The sequence below is a fragment of the Belonocnema kinseyi genome, chromosome 2 (genome assembly GCF_010883055.1).
Source record: "Belonocnema kinseyi isolate 2016_QV_RU_SX_M_011 chromosome 2, B_treatae_v1, whole genome shotgun sequence".
In the NCBI taxonomy this organism is placed as follows: Eukaryota; Metazoa; Arthropoda; class Insecta; order Hymenoptera; family Cynipidae; genus Belonocnema; species Belonocnema kinseyi.
Window position 1 is genome coordinate 169091850 of NC_046658.1, and position 19148 is coordinate 169110997.

At 33.5% G+C, this 19148-nt stretch overlaps 1 pseudogene; it reads right to left on the minus strand.

Annotated features, from left to right (window-relative positions):
• The window catches only part of LOC117168049, a 118412-nt pseudogene that overhangs the window by 4949 nt on the left and 94315 nt on the right, over positions 1-19148 (minus strand).

The following is a 19148-nucleotide window of genomic DNA, read 5'->3' on the forward strand; positions in this document are numbered from 1 at the left end:
TTTCGCTGGAAGCGGGTGCAATTTTTCAGATTAGCACCCGCTCCCGGCGAAATCCTGCGGTTGTCCTTATGACAAATTTTTAATTATATATATATATTTGAAGTGGTAATTTTATTTTCCATAATTGAGTGAACAAAAATAATTACACTCAAAATGCATACACGAAGTAGAGTAAGCAAGGCTGGGAGGGGTGGCCGAGGAGCCAGCGCTGTTACAACCACTAGGAAGACCGGTGATCTTAGGGGTGTAAGTGCACAAGCAGGGCAGAGCTCAGGGACGGTGCAAAGACAAGGTGTGAACAGGTATCGGTCGATTGGCAGTCGTGCAGTGGGATCTGCTCGTGGTCGTCCCACTCATAACGCTTGAGTGAGCAGGGAACATTCTGAATTGAATTATGAAGAAGGCATAGAGCAAGATGATTCTGTTGCGGATTTTAATGAAGAAAGGGAAGTTGATTTGAGGGAAAATTTAGAAATTTTAGCACCGGAAATCGCGACACGGAATTTAGTAGCAGTCTACTGTGTATTATATCCATTGTCCCTATGGATGTTATTAGCGTGTTTTAAAATTTCGATTGCTTCTCTATGTTTTCTTGAAAATGTTGTGTGTGTTTTTGCAATTTCTGTTGTTTCATCAAATAAAACGTTATGCCCTGTTTCAATATGATGTTCAGTTAGTGCTGATTGCGTGAAATGTTTTAGCCTGACTTTACTTTCATGTTCCTTCATACGTTGGCCCACCGCTCTCCCGGTTTCTCCAATACAGACTTTGCCACAAGAACAAGGGACTTTATATACTCCTGGATCACTGAAGGGTGCCTTTTTATCTTTAGGGTTATTTAGTAGTTGTCCTATTTTCGCAGGTGATTTAAATATGGTTTGGATGCTGTGTTTGTTGAGAATTCTTCCTATTTGTTCTGTGACACCTTGGATGTAGGGTAGGGTGGAGGTCATTTTTCTCTCTTTTTCTTTCGTAGGTTGTATTGACTTGCTTTTTTGAGTGTGTTTTCTTATTGCTTTATCAATTTGTTTGTTTGTGTCATCTTTCTGTATTAGGATTTGCTTAACGTTTTGTAATTCGTTTTGTAAGTTATCTTTGTCTGTTATGGAGACATGTGTCATCAACGTAACGGAACCAGAATTCTGGTTTAAGTTTGGTTTGGTTAAAGATTTTAGTTTCTGGATGTTCCATAAAGCCATTGGCTATTACAGGTGAGATTGGGGATCCCATTGCTGCCCCTGAGGTTTGTTCGTAGAATTGGTTATTGAACAAGAAGTAAGTATTATTGAGACATTGTTCTATCAAAGGTACAAGCTTGGAAGGAAAGTTTGTAAAAGATTTAATAATATTAATTGTATCCGAGATTGGTACTTTCGTAAAAAGAGATACTATGTGAAAACTCACTATGATGTCTTGGGGTTGAATGTGAATCTGTTGTATCTTTTTAATAAAGTCAAATGAGTTTTGGTCGTGAGTGATGTAGTTTCCTGTAAAAGGATTTAGTTTTGAAGCGAGGAAACGTGCTAGGTTGTGAGTTGGTGAGTTTATTGCGCTGACGATCGGTCTGAGTGGAATGTTTTCTTTGTGGATTTTTGGGAGCCCGTAAAGTTGTAGAGAGATGGGATTAGTAGGTATTAAGTTAGATATTGTTTGGCTGTCAAGTTTAGAGTCTTTAAGAAGAGTCTTTGTTTTACTGACTATTGTTTTTGTGGGGTCCTTTTTAAGTTTTTTGTGTGTATCGTCAGCCGACGTTTTGTGAATATTGCAGTTCACATCTTCAGGGCAATGTTCACGAAACGGGGGCAACCAATTCGTAGTTTCTTACACGAGTGAAACCCGAAATATCTCTTTTTATTAAAATGAATCATCATGAAAGCATAAAATCTATTGTCAAGGAACTCTACGGGGAGAGTATTCTTACTAAGATCAACACCTTTACTAAGCTCAGGACTTCTTAGGGTAAGCTACTAACAACCTTAGCTCTTTTGAAACGGTGCAGAGATAACAAAATAGTCCCAAAATTCTTACAACTGAAAAATAATTTGGGAACATCTAAATCCAAATCGATTCTGCATAATACAAAATTGCTTCTCGTTAAAGACAGAATACAGCATGCCAAATTTCTTTTGCATACTAACTCTAAAAAACTATTAAAACTTCACCTTCTTCTATCAAATACCCTCAGATTTGATATTTGGTCCACATTGGATCGCATATCGTTTGACCAATCCCAACAGATTAAAGAGATTTCTGCCCAAAAACAAAAAACAAAATTTGACAAATTACTTCCAGTAAAGCAAACTCAACTGACAAATACAGTAAAAAACATCTCTGACCACCCTCTCAACAATCAAATGATTTCAGCCTTATCTAAAGCACATAATTTGGCTGTAGCTCCATCGAAAAACTCAAAAGAAGAAATAATCAGCAATTTAAAATCCACAATATATACCCTTTCATCTGAAAAAGCGAATGACATACGACGCAGGACGGCCAACATTTTACGCCAAGCTTAAGTTCCATCCTCAAACTTAACAAAACAGAAAAAAACCGCAATTAAAGAACTCAAAAAAAATAAAGATATTATAATATTACCCGCAGAAAAAGGCAACACAACAGTAATAATGAATAAAGAAGACTATAATAACAAAATCATGGACCTTCTAACTGACGATACATACAAAAAACTTAAAAAGGACCCCAAAAAAACAATAGTCAGTAAAACAAAGACTCTTCACAAAGACTCTAAACTTGACAGCCAAACAATATCTAACTTAATACCTACTAATCCCATCTGCCCAAAACTTTACGGGCTCCCAAAAATCCACAAGGAAAACATTCCATTCAGACCGATCGTCAGCGCAATGAACTCACCAACTTACAACCTAGCACGTTTCCTCGCTGCAAAACTCAATCCTTTTACAGAAAACTCCATCACTCATGTCCAAAACTCATTTGACTTTATTAAAAAGATACAACAGATTCATATTCAACCCCAAGACATCATAGTCAGTTTCGACATAGTATCTCTTTTTACGAAAGTACCAATCTCGGACACATTTGTCATCTGGCGACATGGACGAGATGAACTAAATAAGTTTTTCGATTTTATCAATCAATTACATCCTAATATCCAGTTCACCATGAAAATAGAACAAAACGGAAAATTGCCTTTCTTGGACATATTAGTTTACAAAAAATCTGATAAAACATTACCCATCTCAAAAAAAATCAGTCATCAACTCCCTTGTATACAGAGCTGTCTCCATAACAGATCGCGAAGTAAACTCACTAGAGGATCTTTTAAAACATCTTAAAGTTACTTATGCTGAGCGAAGAACTCTGAACCAACTTAATCAGGCTCTTTCTAAGTTGGCCCAGCGTGAAAAAGAGAATTTTAGCGAATTCGGTGCGCGGACCAGTCAGCTTTTGGCAAACATGATCGAATTATTAGAAGATCAAAATTTTCCAGAAAATGATCAGTATCTGATTAGGTCAGCAAGAAATACAGCTTGTGAGAATTTTATTTGCGGATTGAAAAATGAATTAGTCTTGCGTGTGAAAATTAAACATCCAAAAACTTTACAAGAAGCGATTAATGTAGCTAGAACGGCAGAATGGGACTTAGAATTCGTAGATGGCTTAGATCGGAAACCTTTAGAAAATAAGGGAAAAGGAAAAAGCAGAAGGATCGGGAAAAATAAAAGAGTACAGTAGTCAGCGCGGTCGATTCCAGCCTGATCGATTCCGACCTGGTCTTCAATTTTTCTTTCCTAACTTACGAATAAACGAAATGAGATATCGCTATAAAAGTTTGGGAAATGAAAGAGGAGGTAATAAAGTCCATGTATCTGCTTTGCTCTGGTGAAAATTTTGCGAAAATTTTTTTTGAAGCAAATAACAGTGGAAGTTTTCTTTCCCAACTTACGTCCACACGGAATGAGATATCGTGTTAAAAATTTGGCACGATAAATAGAAGGCATGCAAGAATGTGTCTCTGGTACTAAATAATTAGAATAGTGGAAAAAGTTCTTTTTAAATTACTATTTTGGAGAAATACCGACCGTGCTGTCGACAAACCCTGCAAGCAATTTGCAATGTTTTAAAAGGGCTGGTTATGACGTTTACATTTATCAAAGTAGGGAAAAATAACAAAAATCGCTCACGAACATTATGCACAAATAATGCGAAAACTAATGTTTGCATTTGAAATGCAAATAAAACTATTTGGTCTGACATACGTATCAGTCTGGTATCAGCTGTGTCAAAGCAGCACTAGCGCAGCGTGTAAACAACTACGAACTTTTAGGGGTGTGTGGGTAAAACAGATTGCATGATTACCGTCAGAGAAAGTCAAAAGTCAAACTTCTGCTGTAAAACCTAAATGTGTCCGTCGATAATCATTATTTGCATAAATAAACTTTTGTCTTCCTTTAACTCTTTGCAAGGCCACAAACGATCCTTTAGTATTTATTAACATTTCCCGAAAAAAATTTCCGCGTTATTTAAACTTTTATTTTTCAATATGGGTGAAAAAATATTGATCTTAGGGCTGACTTGATCAGCTGTTATACTCATTACATAGCCTTAAGTGTGGTAGGATCGGACATATGGGACGAAATTGTTGTTTCATAAATTTCAATGGTCCACGTTGCCATAGTTGCAATAAAAAAGGCCACTTTGCACTTGAATGTAGGAGTCATGTTGAAAGATCATGGGCATGTTTTCCCTGTAATAATCTAGGTCATACTTCTCGTGATTGTCCTGAAAATAAGGACAATAACAGTAAAGATAAAAATAAATTAATCTGTAGATATTGCAAAAAGGCTGGACATGAAATTGAAAAATGCTTTAAAAGATTAGATAAAGTAGTTGAAAATCGCATGAATAAAGATGAAAATTTAAACGAGAAGTGAGCTCGATTGAATGGTGTGACACCGAGGTCTTTAAAAATGCAGCACTGTTCCGACGGGTTGTTTTAAAATTTAATACAGCTGGGAAGGCACTCTCACTAAATATAAATTTAAATAGCAAAAAATAGAAAAAATGGAAAGGGTGGTTTTCTTGTAGACGCAGGGGCAGAATTAAACTTATTTAAAGAAAGAAAGGTAATAACAGGAACACCAGTAAATTTGCATGTCAAATACCTTTTATTTGGAATTACCAGTCAAGGGGTAAAGACCTCTGGAGAAGTGTACATAAATATTAATGGGGTTGATTTTCTTTTCCAAATAGTACCAAATAATGTTTCCGTAAGTTGCGACGGAATGTTAGGAATGCCTTTCCTGTACGACTCTGTGATTGATCTGAAAACAAAAAAAAATAAAAAATCACATAGGCGAATTTTCATTCAGTTCGTCAATTGAAACTTCACCCAAGAGGGACACTACTATTATTTTAAAAGCTCTTACCAAACAATTTGTAACTTTACCAGTAACTAATACCGATTTGACAGAAGGATATATGTCCTTAATATCAACAAGCCCAGGTACATTTTTGGGAAAATCTTTAGCAACCGTAAAAGAGAGTAACATTCTAGTCTATTGCATTAATACCACTAACAGAGACGTAGAGCTCTAAGTTTCGCCCGTGACATGACAAGAATTCGAGACTGTTGAATCAATTTCTAAATCTGCCAATAAAGACATTAACAAAGCCTTGAATGAAGAAAATAGCGAAGAAACGATTTAAAAATGACTACTAGAACTTCATTTATCCAATTTGAACAAAGAGGAAAAAGAAAGTCTTTTGAAAAGTATAAGAAAATTTTCTTATCAATTCTTTTTGGAAGGAAACAAATTAGGTTGTACGAATGTTTTGAAACATAAAATTAGAACCATAGATGATACACCCGTAAATAAACCAAACTATAGGCATCCCGTAGTACATAAAGAAGTAATAGCACAAGAAATAAATAAATTAAAAGAATAAAATGCAGTATCGCCTTCTAGCTCACCTTATAACTCTCCGGTTTGGGTAGTACCGAAAAAGGTGGACTCTATGGGTAACAAAAGGTGGCGAATGGTCATAGACTATCGCGCTCTTAACGAAAGGACTGTCGAGGATGCTTACCCTCTCCTCAATATTACATCTATATTGGATTAGTTGGTTGGCTCTCGATATTTCACCGTGCTCGATCTCGCGTCTGGGTTTCACCAGATCGAAATCCATCCGGTGGATCGACATAAGACAGCTTTTTCGATCCTTTTTGACCATCTCGAATTTAATAGGATGCCCTTTGGGCTGAAATCAGCACCCGCCACGTTTCAACGGTTAATGGATACTGTATTATCAGGGATGCAAGGGGTTGAACTCTTTGTATATATGGACGATATTGTCATTTACGCTAAATTTGTACAAGAACACAACGAAAAATTATTAGGGTATTTAAAGACTGCTGGACTTATTTTACAACCCGATAAATGTAGGTTTTAATGAAAGAAATTGGATATTTGGATCACATAATTTCTGAAGATAGGGTTAAACGTGAACCGAAAAAAATCGAGGCCGTGAGCAACTTCCTTCGTCTGAAGGGTCGTAAAAATGTTAAATAATTTTTGGGCTTAGCAGGGTATCACCGGCGATTTATACCAAATTTTGCTACGATTGCTAAACTATTGACTTTGCTATTAAAAAAGGATGTGCAATTTGTCTGGTCTGATTGTGCCGAAAGCGCTTTTAATAAATTGAAAAATATTCTCTATACGCAACCGCTATTGCAGAACCCGAAATTCGACAAGCCATTCATCATTACTACAGATGCATCTGATTTTGCTATAGGACCCATATTAAGTCAAGGTCAAATTGGTAAAGATTTACCTATTGCGTATTCGTCACGAACTATGAATAAAGCAGAAATAAATTATACAACAACAGAGAAAGAACTTTTAGCTATTATATTTGCTGTTAAACGTTTTCGACCATATATCTATTATACTAAGTTTACGTTGGTTACAGATCACAAAGCCTTAGTATGGTTAGACAAGTTAAAGGACCCTACGATGGGATCCTGTTTAGCTCATTGGAAAGTAAAATTATAAGGATGTGAATGCAAAATAGTATACAAGCCAGGTCGTGCTAATGCCAATGCAGATGCGCTTTCACGAAATCCAGTAAATTTTAATGAGAAAAAGAGTAAACAGAATATTAGTGGTGGGGATGGTTTTGACGATGCTGCAAAGGGCTGTAGGTCGAACATTGGTTGCTTCTCCGGAAGCAAAGTCATCTACCATGAATATCCTATAGAAAGAGTTTTTGTTGGTAATTGTTGTTTCGAAGATGAAATAGAAGTGGATGAAGCATTTGTTGAGAAAGTTGGAGACAGTTAGGTCTCAGAAGTTGGAGACAGCTTGACCTCAGTGGGGCATGAAGTTCCAAGGTTGACTGATTGACAGGTGGTCTCTATACCCCCGCCCATTTTCGGTTGGTGCGGGTCCCGCCTGGATGAAGGTTTGACAGAAACTGATGCGCAGGTTTTGGAGGGGTGCAATTCGGTTCGCTGCATTACACCTGTTGCTGGTGGCAGTGAAGTGAGTGCACAGACCTTCCCTCTTCTCCCTGGTTACGGAAGTGAGATGAAGGTACGGGGCTTTGGCACATCCAGAAGAAAGCGCTTGACTGAAAGAGAGGCAAGGGGAAGAGAGATGGCCAGTTTTGTCGTCGGCTCTTCCATTCCTAGTTGGGAAGGAACCGCTTACTGTGGTGTCCGGTCCCTGGGGGAGGTGTCTTCGATGGAGAAGGCACGGTCCCCGGGAAGGAGGTTGCGTCCTATGGGCACCTGTCTTCCAAAGGGGGTATTTGGTGGACCAGCTGGCGACGCGGAAGATGAGAACGTACCCGCAGAGCTTTTAATAGACCACGAGAGTACGGTAGGAGGTTGCGTCCTATGGGCACCTTTCACCCAGAGTAATGATGCCGTTTGTGAGAGTACGGCTGTTCAGTTTTTAATTGACTCTTCTATGCAGACGACGGAAGGGGGTTGCGTCCTATGGACACCCGCCATCCAGAGTAAAAAAGATTTTTATGAGTGTCAGGCAATTGAGTATTTAGTTAATGATTTGGACGATGACGTTTTGAGTGAAAATGAGACAGAAAAGTTAAACGGAATTTTTGGAAATTTTTTGAAAAGTAAAGATGAGACGAATAACAAAGACGTAAGATCTAAATAATGATTAAAATTGAAAGAAAGCGCTTCCGCAGAGGCAACACAAATTTTCCATGCAGGGTTGAAACAGGGTAATCCGATACTTACTCCTTTATTTCAGTTGAGTCGAGATAAAGTATGGATGAGGGATGACAATATCCTGAATTTCGTTCCATGTGATGAGGTACTTACTACACCCCTGGGTAGGGAATTACTGGACAATTCCATAATTAGACTCTCGAACCTGAATGAGACAGAAGGAGAAATTGGTTACGCGACATCAAAAATTCATGATAAGCGTTTAGTTTATAATTTGTTTATTAAAGAGAAATTTGATTCTAAAGTTTTTGTAAAGAATATAGAGACTACGGTGATAACGCTAAGAGAGGATATGGAAGCTACAAATACTGAATCTTTCAGTTTGTCACGAGAAGGGAATGGATTCGATAAATTGTCCTAGTCAGTCCACGAAAAAGTTTTCAGAACACATTTCGGTAAGGGAGCTTACCAGATAACAGTATGTACAGGTGAAGTCGAAGTTCCTGAGGTGGAAAAGCGCCCGGAAATTATTAGAGAGTGTCATGATTCAATCGTGGGTGGTCATAAGGGAGAAACAAAAACTTTAGAAGGAATTCGGGAACGATTTTATTGAAAGTACAAATTGATATTGTAGGTCCTATGCCCGTAACCGAATCAGGAAATCAGTATATGTTAACATGGCAGGATTGTTTAAGTAAATACTCAGGTGCGATTCCGCTTTTAAAAATAGACTCGCCTCACCTTGCAGTAGCTTTAGCAGAACATTCAATTTGTGTTTTTGGATGCCCGGAAATAATACAAACTGATCAAGGATCACAATTTATGAGCAACATTATGAACAGTATTGCTACAATATTTAAAATTCGGAAATATCATTCTAGCGCTTATCATCCACAATCTCTGGGAGCGTTCGAAAGAAGTCACCACACATTCGTGGAATACTTACGCAATTACAGTGAGCGAAGTAACTGGGACTAATGGCTTCCGTTTGCCATTTTTTCCTTTAATACTTCCGTTCACGAGTCCACTGGCATGACTCTTCACGAAGTGGTATTTGGGAGAAGGGAACGATTTCCTTCCAAATCTGGAGACAAAAAAATACCTATGACATATGTGCAATTAGTTGACGAAGTTTCAAATTGAATTTTAGAAACAGAATCACTTGCTTCAGCTCGATTAGAAGCTGCAAAAAGACGTTGCGAAAAATATTACGACCAACAGATTAACGAAAAAAAGTTTGAGTGAAATCAAAACGTTTATGTACTAATTAATATGAGGGAGGACAAATTTGATGACTATTATTCAGGCCCATTTAAAATCGTTAAAGTCATTGATAATCTCAACTTAGAGTTGCAAATCACACCAAAGTAAGCTTCTATTGTTCATGTAAATTGCATCAAACATGCATTTTTGAGGTGCGTTTAAACTTAAATTTAAAAATTAATATTGCAATTTATTTTGCAGCGTTCATAATAATTGTAGTATATAAAAAAACGTCTTTGTAAAATTATAAATTGCCGGATGTCAAATTGATTATCAAAAACTGTAATTTATTAAGAATTAAATCACTTATCATTAAACTGCTAATATTAAATTTCAATAATTTAAATGACTTAATTGCAGATAATGAATTTCAATTTGGAAATTTGCTAAGTAAAGAAGAGTCAAATAAGTAAAACTCGTAAAATAAAAATAAAAAGTAAGATAGGTCAGTATTAGGAAAGGCAAGGACACGTGAGTTCAACCCGGCAAGCTCGCACAAACGATATATACGTAAAAAGAGAGAGAGAGAAAGAAATAATATAGATATAATTATAAATGCCTATACAGCAAAGCGTGGTAAGAAAGAGAGCAAACTACTTTAATATGAAAGGAAGAAGGAAAGTGAGAGATGACAAAATTATTAATAGAGATTCAAAAGAGAAAGAAGCGAATCCTCTAATTATGGTTGTAACCGATGTAATCATTAGAAGTGAATTAAAATGATTAATTTAAATTCAAATTTGCCAATGGATGGCTACATTATAAAATAATTATGTAAGGTCATATAGGGAGACCAAATTTTTAATTTCAAAGATTTACTCTTAACTAATTATTTAAGGTCATACAGGGAGATCTTTAACAATTTATAAAGATAAAATAAAAATATTAACAATTGATCATTGTCCAAAATTTGTTAGTTGAAGAAAATTATATGTTTGAGAAAGTAATTATGATAAAAAATAACTATTAAGAGATTTTAAATACCACAAAGTTTTGATGGAATAATAGATTTTAATTTTATAGAAGAATCTCTGATTCAGATTTGATGTCAAAAATAAAAAAAAGATTATTGTTAGAACTCATTATATATTAATTAGTAATATTTATTTATATACTAGAATAATTGGCTATTCATATAATTTTCTTGAACTACTTTTTGTCAGGAAAATTGTGGTTTCATTTAATACAGAGTTGGAGCTGTGAGAGAATTTCAATCGGAGATCAAAATAAAATAAAAGGAAATACTCAGGATTTAAATTTTAATTTAGAATTTAGTGACGAGTATTCCAAATACATTGCACAAGAAAGTATCGTATGAAATTTAAAACGTAGCTACTCACCAAATATTTTCTCGGTTAAGTTCCTCGTGAGCCGTCAAATGATGTAAAATATGCTACGACATTATATCCTGCGAAGTTCAAACAAATATTTAATATGTAAAGCTTTGTTTACGTGAAAGTAATCAAGGTTAGAAATAAGTAGCGAACGGAAGCTACAGATAATTCATTAAAATGCCAAAGTTAAAGTAAAGTAGATAATAGAATATATAAGTATCTGTAAATATTATTATTTAATAAATGATATATAACTTACATTAAAGAACGTTGCAAAGTTTACACAAATGAAAACTTTTGTATTTGATGTCCATGGATGGGATAAACGCACGGGTTTAATTCTTTTTCACCAGTTTTTTTATTAAATATCACCAGTCACAATTTATTATAATATATGTAGCAACTGGACATCTTGCGCGAATGCGAATTTTATCCAAAATTGGACAAAATTCATTAAATTGAAAAGCCACATTATGGAAGTGCCTTTTTTCAAAGGAGAGAAGTGTAATGAGCGGATATAATTCACATTCTTGCCCTTATAAACAGCACCATTGGTAACATAAAATGCGCGGTTTTCCAACTTGAAATAAATGAAATCTAATGCGAGTACATTTGAATTGAGAAAAAATGCCTTTTGAGAAAAAGATTGGCAAAGCAACAGTCGGGCAAGTCGACATGAAGAGAAAGAAAATATCTTTAACGATAAAGCATTCTTTCTGTAAATAAAATGTCAAGACTAGTATGATAAATGTGAACGAATGTATATTAAAGATTAAGTTTTAGCATCATGTTCATTTTACGAAAGAAGTATTAACTTTCGGCAGCAGGGTCTATAATTTAGATTTTACTTTCGATCCGTCGACATAGAGTCGCTGTTTCGGCAATAAAATAAACCGATTTGAAAAGTGTTTCGGAAATGTTAGGTTTTGATATAGTACTCGATGACAGAACTGTTTATAAAAAAGTCACGCCTGGAATCTATCGTGCTCGCTGGATTTTCATGAGAACAGAGGGTTACTGATTACGCAATCCATAGTTGGGTTAAGGTGGCTCAGGTTGAATATAGAATTTTAGAGTAGGGATTAGGGTCATTATATAATGGAAGAATGTATGAAAATTTGGGAGAAGCTGAGGACCGCTGCGACGGCATCGAAGCTCCTGACGATAAAGGAAAGGAACAGAAGAATCTGGCACACAGCCGCGGCTCGTTCGTTAGTTATCTCGAGATATTAAATTTAAGTTTGTAAAGATACAGCTTAAAAGTCCAGATTAATAAAATATTTCTTTATTGATTCACTAATAAACATTGTAGTTTTATTATCTTTTTTCTAACCTGAAATTGAATTAATTATTTTTATTTAAGAAGATTTCCAGTCAAGGATTTATTCGCTGCAGCTGGGTTTCCAAACACTTAATTGTGGAAAAGGACTCGCCAATTTTGAATTTACATATATATAAATTTAAAAAACTATTTTAAAATTAACATTTTAAATATTCCAACTTTTCGCGCCTAAATAGAGTTCCGCTCGTTACACTGAACTCACGCGAGCGCCATCTAGTGGACGTAGCAATTACTACAATTATATCACCACTTTGCCTCATAAGACTTATGTAAAACCATCGAAAATGAGAAATCAGCAGTAACTTTTTTCAGATTTGATTTTATGCTGATATATTTGTACCTAAAATAATATTTTTATTCATAACCTGCTTTGATTATTTTCACTCGGAATGCTGAATTTTTATTGAAGAATAAAAACGATAAATACTTGATGATTATAACTTTTTCTTAAATCTTTTTTATTGACAGTGGAACAAGCTTAAAAATCCGTTTGAATTTCTTAAATTTTTTACATTATTTTGTCTTATTTCTCGAGTCATACTATCAGTCAATGCTGTAATTGTGCTATAAGATATTTCATAATTTTTTTTAAATAGGAGTTTATTTACATTTCAAAAAAACCGAATAGTTTCATGCTTTCGAGCATTAGAAGAGCAACCAAATACACAACAAAACACTTTGCTCTTCGATTTTTGTGGCGGAAACTCCATTAATGAAGTTTGATTTATTTTATTTGTAACTTTTTATGTATCACATTCTATTTTTTCCCCAGTTTCAATGTAAAAAAACCCTTTAAAATCTTTAGAAAAATTATTTTTGTATATTCGCCTATACTTCCCGTCAAAATTTACCTATGCTCAGGGCTTTCCGATTCTGTCACCAGTTGGCGTATTCGAGTTCTTCAGATCCCAATAGAAGTGGGAACCTCGTGACTAAAAGTCACTAAAATCGAAAGTGGAGTCCCGGTCCGTCCGAACCGACGAGTCCTACTGTACTCCAGAGCTGCCAGATCGAGCTTGAAATTTACCCCCACCATACCTACCATTTGGGAGCCGCAAAACAGAGCGTGCATGATTGCCACTGCGAGTTCGTGTGTAAGCCGAAAATGCACGATTCGACTTTGGGTTTCTGCTGTACGATGATGGCCGATCTGAAAGCTTCGGAAGACTTCGGTGGTCTTCTATTAATATCTCGATCCCCATTTCAAAGAAATGGAAGAAATTGGCGAATTAATGTTTCGCGTGATACTTCATCTCATGCATTTTTAATAAAATACATGAACTTTGCACAAAAGAAATTTATTTTCCACCAAGTATAATTTTCTATAAAAAAATTAATGCTTAATCATAGTTAAATTTTCGACAAAAAAGATTAATTTTCTTGTAATTAAAAGAAATTAATTTTCAAATAAAAACAAAAATCCTACAAAACAGTTAAATTTTCAGAAAAGAAATTTTTTCAACTAAATTGATAAATCATCAACCAAAAAAAACTAAATTTTTAAGAAAGCAGTTCCACTTTCAACCTGAAAAATTGAAAAAAAATAGTTAAAATTCTTTGAAATTGCTTTAAATTATTGAAATTAATTGAAAATTCCTTGTAATGTTTTAAAATTTCCTAAAATATACATAATCCTTTAAAATCTCTTTAAATTTTGCAAAGCTCATGAAAATTCCTTGCAATTTTAAAAATACCCTAAAATATTTTTAATCCTTTAAAATCTCATACTAAATTATTTAAATTAATTGACAATTCCTTGGAATCTAGTAAAATATCCTAAGATGTATGAAAGCCTCTAAAATTTAATATAAAATTACTGTAATCAATTGAAAATTCCTTGGAACCTTTTAGAATGCTCTCAAATATTTCGACATCTTCAAAATCTTTTTAAAATCTTGACATTTTTTAAACATTTTCAAGGTACTTTGGAGTTTTTGAAAACAACCTTGCTATAATTATTAAAATTTTTTGAAATTCCTTTGATTATTAAAAATGAATTAAAAATTTAGTGAAATCTTTTTAAACATCCTTAAATATTTAAAATAAAAATATTTGAAATATCTTGAAAGTTCCTTGAAAATTGAAAAATACCCCGAAATATTTCAAATCTTTTACAATCTCATACTAAATTATTGAAATGAATTAAAAATTCCTTGCAATCTATTAAAATATCCTAAAATATATTGAATCTCATATTATATCACCGTAATCAATTGAAAATTCCTTAGAATATTTAAAATACTCTCAAATATTGCAATATCTTTAAAATATTTTGAGATATCTTGACCTTTTTTTGAAAGATTTTAAAGCTATTTCTTTAAGATTCTTTGAAATTCCTTAAAATTAGAAAAATAGGTTGAAAATTCCTAGACGTCTTTTAAAACATCCTCAAATATTTAAAATCGTTAAAAATATTTTGAAATATCTTGAAATTTTTTAAAGCTCTTGAAAATTCCTTGAACTTTTAAAAATACCCTGAAATATTTCAAATCCTTTAAAATCTCATATCAAATTACTGCTATCAATAAAAGTTCCTTGGAATCTTTAAAATTCTCTCAAATTTTTCAAATCCTTCAAAATATTTTGAAATACCTTGGACTTTTTTTTAGGATTTCTAAATTACTTTGAAATTTAAAAAAATAAGCCTTCTAAATTTTTTTAATTCTTTAAAATTCATATAAATTTTAAAAATAAATTTAAAATTCCTTAGCATCTTTTAAAACATCCTCAAATATTTAAAATCCTTAAAAGTCTTTTGGAATCTCTTAAGATTTTATAAATCTTCAGATTGAAATTTAAAATAGAGAAAAGTTTCGAAACTTTAAATATTGAAATGTATGTAGATTAGAGTTTTGAAAATGGAATCAATAAAAATTCAAAACTTTCGAAATTAAATTTTAAAAAATTTTCAACATTAAAACATTTTTACATTAAAAATTTAACTGTTTGTAGATTAGTTAAACTATCAAATTAAACTTTTAATAGAAATTACTCGAGTTAAAGTTTGACTATTTCTAAAACGATTTTTGTATATAATTATATAATTATGTATATTTTTAGGGTGTTTTTACATTTTCAAGGAATTTTCAAGATATTTCAAAAGATTTTAAAGGATTTTAAATATTTCTGGATGTTTAAAAAGATTTCAATGAATTTTCAATTCATTTTTATAATTTAAAGGAATTTCAAAAAACTAAAAAAATTATAGCAGGGTTGTTTAAAAAACTCCAAAGCACCTTAGAAATATTTAAAAGATGTCGAGGGATTTTAAAAGATTTTAAAGGATTTTCATGATTTTAGGACGTTTTAAAACATTCCAAGGAATTTTCAAATAATTTCAAAAAGTCAAAGCAATTTCAAATAATTTTGACTATTTTTTTCAACTTTTCTGGTTGAAAGCCGCGTGTGGGAGAAGTTCCCAGCCTAACGTAAAGATATATTCCTTAGTTGTTTTTGCAACATGTGGTAGAGCATTATCATGAAGCAGGAGCACTTCACGACTTCCTTGGCCAGTAAATGGCCTCTTTTCTTCTAAAATATCGCTCAATTTGGTCAATTGTTGTTTATAACGTTCTGCCGTGATTGTTTCACCCGGCTGTAATAACTCGTAATATAATATGCCTTTCCAGTCCCACCAGATACAGAGCAAAACTTTTTTCGCATGGATATTAGGCTTCGGCACCGATGTCGAAGGTTGACCAGGGTCAACCCACGATTTCCTACGCTTGGGGTTATCGTAAAGAATCCACTTTTCATCGCCCGTAATAATTTTGTGTAAAAAATCTTTTTTGCGGAATTTTGAAAGCAAAGCGAGTGCAGTGTCATACCGCCTATTTTTGTTGTCTTCGGTCAGTTTGTGCGGAACCCATCTACCTTCCTTCTGAACCTTTCCCATCGCATGTAATCGTACAGAAACTGCTTGCCGCGTAACACCAAACTGTTCAACAAGCTCCTCTTCAGTTTGTGCAGAATTCACATCCAGCAATGCTTGCAGTTCATCGGTGTCAAACTTCTGTGGACGTCCAGCACGCGGTTCATCTTTAAGACTAAAATCTCCTTGACGAAAATTTTTATACCACCTTTTACACGTCGCATGACTTACAGCGTTCTCTCCATATGCAGCACAAATCATTTCAGTGGCTTCAGCAGCATTTTTCTTCAGATGGAACGCGAAGTGGATAGCATATCAAATATGCTCTTTTGTGATCGCCATCCTAAACACTACTGTTATTTGTGGTTAGGTGCATCAAACGCCAAACCGTATAGCATTTCAGGACGCCAACTGTGAAAGTTTTAAAACAGGAAACTAGCGGGAAGATGGATGAAATTTAAATTGTTTTTTCAGTTGTATGAAATCTAAAGCTCAAAACTTTTTTGCGCACCCAATAGAATTTCTTTCTTCAAAATTTAGTTTGCTATTGGTTGATGATTTATCAATTTAGTTGAAAAAATGTTTTTTCTGAAAATTTAACTATTTTGTAGAAATATTGTTTGTTGGAAAAAGAATTTCGGTTAACCAGAAGAAAATTAATCTTTTTTGTCGAAAATTTAACTATGATTAAACATTAATTTTTTCATAGAAAATTAGACTTGGTGGAAAATAAATTTCTTTTGTGCAAAGTTCATGTATTTTACTGAAAATGTCTTTTTTAGTATACAATTCAGCTGTTTGGATGAAAATTTAACTATTTGTTTAAAAATTTAACTATTAAAAAATATTAAACTAATAAAAAATATATTAAATCCTTTAAAATCTTATATTAAATCACCGGAATCAATTGAAAATTCCTTGGAAAATTTTAAAATACTCTCAAAAGTTTCAAATCCTTCTAAATCTTTTGAAATACCTAGAACTTTTTTTTTAAAGATTTTTAAAGTACTTTGGATTTTTTTAAATAACCCTTATACAAATTTTTTTAATTTTTTGAAATTCCTTAAAATTATAAGAATAAGTTGCAAAATTCCTTGATATACAGGGTGGACACGCTGGGGCTTACATACATGGCGAGTTGAATGCTATCCGAATTGCACAACAGTAGAGGAAAAGCCATTATACAGGGGTATTTTCATATTTCGCGCTTTCGAAGTTTCATTCGGATCGGCCATTCGGTCAAGTCCGTGCATCTTCGGATCAATTTTATGATAGTTGCCATGGTTGCATTCGAAACTTCAAATGGATACAAGTGTCAAAACAATATAGGTTATGTTATATAGCAATTACAAATAATAAAAGTGTTTAATTAATAATGTAGTGAGACATGTGAACTGAGAAGTAAACGTCATTTTTTTTCTGTGCCAATAACATTATAGAATGGCTGCTAAGTGACAAATACTATAAAATAGTAATAATATTCTGTGCTTCCAGTGGGCGAAGAGTGAATGGTGTTTAACGCTTATTTTTACTGCATAACATGAAAAGTATCATAAACTTGATCCGAAGATGCACGGACTTGGCCGAATGGCCGATCCGAATGCAACTTTAAAGGCGCGAAATTTGAAAATACCCCTGTATGATGGCTTCTCCCCTGTTGTGCAATTCGGGTAGCATTCAACTCGCCATGTATGTAAGCCCCAGGGTGTCCACCCTGTATTTTAAAATAAACTCAAATATTTAAAATCTTTGAAAATCTCTTTAAATTTTTTAAAACTTGAGATTGAAATTTAGAAAACAGAAAAATTGTAAAACGTTAAATATTGTAATGTTTTTAGATTAGAGTTATGAAAATGGGATCAATAAAATTCAAAGCTGATTAAAGCGTTCAAAATTGAATGTTCAAAAAAGTTCAACTATTAAATCAGAATAATTTTCAATTCGATCGGATGCAAGTCTTCAAATTTGGAATTTTACACTTAGAAGTTTGTTTATAAAAAATTAGAAATCATAAATAAATTGAAAGCATTCGAAATTTAAAAGTATTTTAAAAAAAAGTATATAAATTTATAATTATATACAATAATGTATATTTATATTTTCCTCTTTTCCACATCACCGCAGAAATGTTAAATTCCTGACAACAGAAATTTTAGATTTCTGACATCTTATAATCAGAATTTTGTAAAGCCCAAAGTTTCTAAAGCATGAAGTTTTATAAATTTTAATCTGAAGTTTTAAAAAATTTCAAGAGATTTCAAAAGATCTGTAAGGATTTTAAATACTTGAGGAAGTTTTAAAAGATACAAAGGAAGTTTCAATTGATTACAGTAACTTAATATGAGATTTTAAAGGATTTGATATATTTTAGGATATTTGAATACATTTCATTGATTTTTCAATTGATTTCAATTATTTAGAATAAAATTTTAAAGGATTTTATATACTTTAGGGTATTTTTAAATATGAAATGAGTTTTCAAGAGCTTTGCAAAATTTCAAGAACTATTTCTATTAAAAGTAAGTGAACTATTAATTAAAATTAATGTTATAGTTTATAATAATGAAATTATCATTCATAATTTACATAATAGTAATAATATTCATACTTAATATACACCTGAAAATATAACCTCAAAATCGATTTATACATGAAATGAAGAATCACGCAAAACATTAAATTCGCCAATTCCTTCCATTTATTTCAAATGGGGATCGAGATATAAATAGAAGACCACCGAAGTCTTCCGAAGCTTCCAGATCGTCAATCATCGTACAGCAGGAAACCGAAGTCGAATAGTGCATTTTCGGCGTACACACGAACTCACAGTGGTAATCATGCACCTTCTGTTTTGCGGCTCCCAAACGGTAGGCAGTTTAGGAGAGGCATTCGTCGTCGGCAGGGGCAGTAGAGAAGGAAGAGGTCCCACATAGTCGTTGGCGAATTGATGATTGTCCGAGGAATAATGTTGGGAGTAGAGGAAGAGAGGGAAGGAGAATTAGGGGAAATGATGGGAGGAGAATTAAGGGAAGTGAGAGGAAATTATCGGAGGTGTAGCAGGGTATGTGAGGGATAATAAGGGTAAGTAGGGAAAGTGTGGAAAAGTCAAGTCGGACAAATTAGGCTAGGGAAAAGGAGAAATTATTGGGGGGGGGG